This window comes from Pongo pygmaeus, chromosome X (genome assembly GCF_028885625.2).
Source record: "Pongo pygmaeus isolate AG05252 chromosome X, NHGRI_mPonPyg2-v2.0_pri, whole genome shotgun sequence".
Classification (NCBI taxonomy): domain Eukaryota; kingdom Metazoa; phylum Chordata; class Mammalia; order Primates; family Hominidae; genus Pongo; species Pongo pygmaeus.
Window position 1 is genome coordinate 57,685,053 of NC_072396.2, and position 4,887 is coordinate 57,689,939.

The 4,887-nt window shown below is 46.8% G+C and overlaps 1 pseudogene; it reads right to left on the reverse strand.

Annotated features, from left to right (window-relative positions):
• Positions 1–2,511: 2,511 nt before the first annotated feature.
• On the reverse strand, positions 2,512–3,288 carry LOC129024095 (spindlin-2-like; annotated as a pseudogene).
• Between the last annotated feature and the right edge of the window lie 1,599 nt (positions 3,289–4,887).

Below are 4,887 nucleotides of genomic sequence, written 5' to 3' on the forward strand. Positions count from 1 at the left end.
CATGTCAGGCCTCCTTTTGCCTTGGGGCCACAGTACTTGCTGTCTCTCCACCTGGAATATTCCTTTCCCAGACAGCTACAGGGTCAGCTCTTCCATTGCCTTCAGGTCTTTACTCAAAAGCCAAGTTATCAGTGAGCCCTTCCCTGGTACCTTATCTATCTAATTTCAGCCTCCTCCCTGGAATTTCATATTCTACTTCTTTGCTTTATTTTTTCCTTCTTAGCACTTGTCACTATGAAAATACTTTATATTTACTTACATATTTTGGCTACTCTCTGTCTTCCACACCAAAGTGGGATAAAGATAAAAGAACTAAACTTAAAAGTGAATGGGGGTCAAAGCAAGTCAAAAGGGGCAGTTTTCCCAGGGTCTAGCCCCAGTTACAAGCACAAATGCTTCCAGGGAACAACTATGAATTTTATTAGAGTGAAGCAGGCCAGCTGCGGGTATGGCCAATTGGAGAGGGCATTCTGAGCCTAAACTGGACTGAGCCCTACCTCAGACCCAGCTGCTGGTATCTCTGTTGGAATGTGGGCCCTAATCCTCATGTTTTTTTGTTTTGTTTCATTTTCAAGAGAGGCCAGAAACACGGAATTTCATTGTGTGAAACCTCTCAGATTAGGTGCTTTAGAGTACCTAATTTAAAGTAGATAACAATGAAAAAATAAAGATCAAACCAAACTCGGCAGCTGACTGAAACTGGCCTCTGGGCAGCCTGCTGGTGTTTGCTGGACTCATAAAAGAAAATTAATTCCTGCTATAGGGAGTGAGCTTGCCTTGTATTTCTTGAGGCAGTCAGCCTCAGGTCATGTTGGGTAGAGAGAATAAACTGAATTTACCACCTTCTTTCAACTCTTGAAAGCTCCTTGCTTCCCCCAGTATGCAGGGAGTTAGGGAAGCCTGGACAGCAGGGAGTTGCTGCTCCCTCTCCCAACTAAACTCAACCCCTCCACTATACAGCAGAAGGACTTAGTTATACGAAGTTATATCTCCGAGACCAACTTCTCCATGGCATCTGCCTTACCTGGAAACAAAGAGCTGCTCAGACTCCGATCACAGCTCTCCATAAGTTGGGGCTGGGCAAAATTAGTGGGAAGGTACCTGTGAGGAGTCCACAGACACCAGTCTAGTGGGGGCCTAGCCAGAATTGGGGCTTCTTGGGGAAGTAGGCCACCTTTTGTGGAGCACTGGATGGAGTCACCTGTAGTTTCAGGTAGCTGCTGAAAGAAGCATGGTTAGTCAAGTACTCCCCATGCGCTGAAGAAAAACATTAGGCTCAATTATCTGATGCCCCTCCTCTCTAGGAAGACAAGAAACATTCCAACAGAAGGAACACGTGTGATAGGACTGCTGTAACTGAGTTCAGTAAGGTTTAGTTTTTCTGGATCAAATTCTTTCCAAATGCAAGATGGAACATCTCTTAAGTTCTGAGAGCCCCACTAATCCATGATCTACAAGTGTTGTTTATCCAGCACAGGGCAAATGTGAGGAGGCAGCCCACAGCCCAGCACTTGTGGAGAACCATGTTAGTGTGTTAGGCAGGTGCATCATGAACTCCAGGGAAGAAGGAAAGCCTTATAGGTGTAAACTTGGTTGCTGCCTAACTCTGTGGAGTCATCCTTGTCCAAATGTCTTTCCAGGGAACTTCTCATGCAAATGGCTTCCTTGACAGTTGCCACTTCCTTTGTGCATAGAACTAAGGGAACAATGTGCATACTGCCAGAAATCCAATCTCTGGGTCTTCCCACCTCTAATGGGCCCCACTGTCCACACCTCTTCTTCTGTATTCTCACTCCCTTTGTCAGTCTTTCTTCTTTGAATTCCTTCTTCCTTAGTATTCTTCCCCTTATACCACCCTGACTCCTGCCTCTCATAGATCCTCCATTTGTGTATCCTTTAGTCTCTCCCCAGAGTCCTTTCAACTTGATCTTTCACCCCTTACTCAGGACCTCTTCTAAGCTTCTTTGAGTAAGCTTCCTACTCTATTCCATTTATTCTGTCTATTTTCCTCTAAGCCCCAAGATCTCACTCTTCCTCTGTTATTCTTCACTCCCTTCCCAGTTGGATGTTTCCTCCACATAGGTCATCTCCTCCCTCAGGTAACCTCTAACTTTTGGCCCTTCACCACCTCTTCCTAAGAAGTCACCTCGTCCTCTCCTTCTCCCCACAGCCAATCTTGACTTACTTTCCTTCTCCCCTCCACACCAGACCAGCTAAGTCTCTTGCAATTTTAGATGGCTTATTGTGATTCTAGCTGAACTTTGTTCACAATCGGAATTGACAGCTGTTCTTTCCTTTCATGCCCCATCCACCAAACACACCCAATCTTTTCAACAAGACAAAGTGCTTATACATGTCATATAAATTTGTATTTTTCAGCATAAAACAACAGTTATGCAGGCAAAGATTGTGATATCAGGACCCTTGAGCTTTCAACACCCTGAAAAGTTGTACTTTTTTTGTGTGCCTGCGTATTACACATTTGTCTCCACAAATGTAGCAAATTTTACCCTAACAAGATGTTTTCACCAAATCGTAGACATAGATATGGAAGTCATCATCAAACTTGATGAAATCCACAGGTTTGGCTTTAACTTGGTGGATGATCTTGCCTGTCCTTTTGGAGCCATCTTCTTTGGTATATTCCACATGTTTATCTATCAGGCTATCTATAAATCCTTCTGGCTCCCTCTTCACTGGATGAGACACACTTGATTCTGGCATGATGCGGAGGTCACCTGCCTTATAATCATCGAGTAGCTAGTACATGTGCAAGACAGGATATTTCTCATAAGTAATATAAAACCAGGCTTTCATGATAGGTGCTTGGGCTAGGACCATCCCCCTCCATTTATCCATAGAACCATGCTCTCCCTCAAACATGTGTTTCACTGCTTTGCCAATTATGGTATTTGCAAGGCAGAAATCTCTGACTTGTGAGAATGGCACCTTATGAGGAAGGATTTTAAGCTTTAAAATTCTTTCATCTCTGTGAAGTTCTAGTCCATAAACACAGTCAATTCCATAATATTTTACCAGATAAAGAAAAGGATATATAGGCACCTGATCCAGAATGGTTCCTTTCCACTGGGTGATGGGCTCATCTCCCTTCTATCCATGTGAAATTCTGCAGCCTACCATGTGTCTGCAGGAATGAGAGGAAGACCTTCCTCTTGACTTCTTTGGCGATGTCTTTTTCTTCCTCAGGTTTGTAGTTCCAGTGTGGTGACCTATGGCTTCCCTGGTTGGCAGCTTTGCAGCTGCCTTTTTGTGAAGGAGGGTCTTCATATTTGGAGGAGAAGGAGAGAGGCCAGGGAAAAACATTAAATGTGTGAGTTTTTTCTTCTATCATGAAGTCCCTGTGCACCAGGTACATTGACACCCATGTTATTCATGTGTGTCCAGTAGCAATGTTAGGTATGAAGACACTCTTGGATGCCTGCCTGCAATGTCTTCCTTCCAGGCTTGTTTAGCTGCACAAGAGAGCTAGAGAACAGGTAGGTGTGGTGGCCCTGGTAGTTGAGAGCACAGCAAAAGGAAGTGGGCTACTTTGCATATTCCCTGACCCTCTGTCGCCATTCTGTCGCCTCTCCCCACATTCTCCATTTTTTAGCTCCCACCTCATTTTTCCATTTCTGTACATGCAGTCTCCATGTCCCCTCCCCATGGCTCTGTGGTATTCATCCCTCGTACATTCCCATCTCTCAGCCTCCCGCCTGGTGCTCACCTCTCTTTCCTGTCTCTTCCTGGTAAACTCCACTTTCCTTCTGGGCTCCAACCACAAACCTATTTCCCTTTCTGGCCACCTTTGTATACCATCCTGGTGCTCTTCAGGTCCTCATGCCCCCAGCCCTCAAATCACCCTTCTCAGTCTCCTGCATTTCTCACGCCAGCACCCACCCCAATTTTCACGCCTGGCTCCCACCAACCCCCATCCTCCGGTTCCGCAGCCCAGGGCCCACCTCCCGCACCGCCCACCTACCGCACCGCCAGAGATCACTGACCTTCCGCGCCCAAATCAGACCCCTCACTGTTGCCTCTGCTAGGTAGCTTGTGGCGAAGGAGGATCAGCAGGCAACTAACAGAGCGAACGCTTGCAAAAGCTAGGAGGGTAGGATCTGTAGGCGTGGAACACGTCTAGAAGGGTTGTGGGGCAGGCGAAAGGGAAGGCAGCAGCATCCCCAGCACTAGGCTTGTTACCCCTCTGCCTTCCTGTTGGTGGCGGCCCTTCTGCTACACTGGACTTCCAGGAGCCGTTGCTGCTGCTGCAATCTCCTCGCTCTTTTCCTAGCTTCCTGGTAGGACGGAGGCCTCTGCTTCCTGCCAAACGCCGCGCAGCGCCCGCACCCCAGTGAATCCTGCACCACCGCCTTGGGCCCTAGAGATGCTCCTGGGCTCCTGCCCCCCACGCCCAACCGCGCCTTCTCCCAAATCCACAGGTACCCGGCCCAAAGCCCCCTCTCCCTCTCCTAGGTTCAACGCCTTCATTTTATGTCCCCCGACCCGCCGTCCCAGACTCCTCACCCCTACCTCCACCTTCAACCCCTCAGCGGCCCTGCCTCATCTGCTTTCCATCTTTCGAGAATTCCTTTTCCCAGTGCCCTTACGGAGTTATTCTTTATATACAAAAATCTGCCTTTCTTGTCATTGGAGAGGATTTTTGGTAGGACAAGAGAAATGCGCTAGTGCTTAGTGCTCAGTCTGCCATTTGACCTAATCTTTGTAATTTTTCCTGACTGGTAATTCCTGAACTTTACTTCTTGAGGAGATTTTTTGTTTCTTTTTCTTCTTTTTTTCGTTTCCTTGATTGCAGAAGAATTGCATGCACAATGTGGACACTGTGTAAAATTCAGAAAATAGACTTGAAGAAGAAAATAATCAACTGCA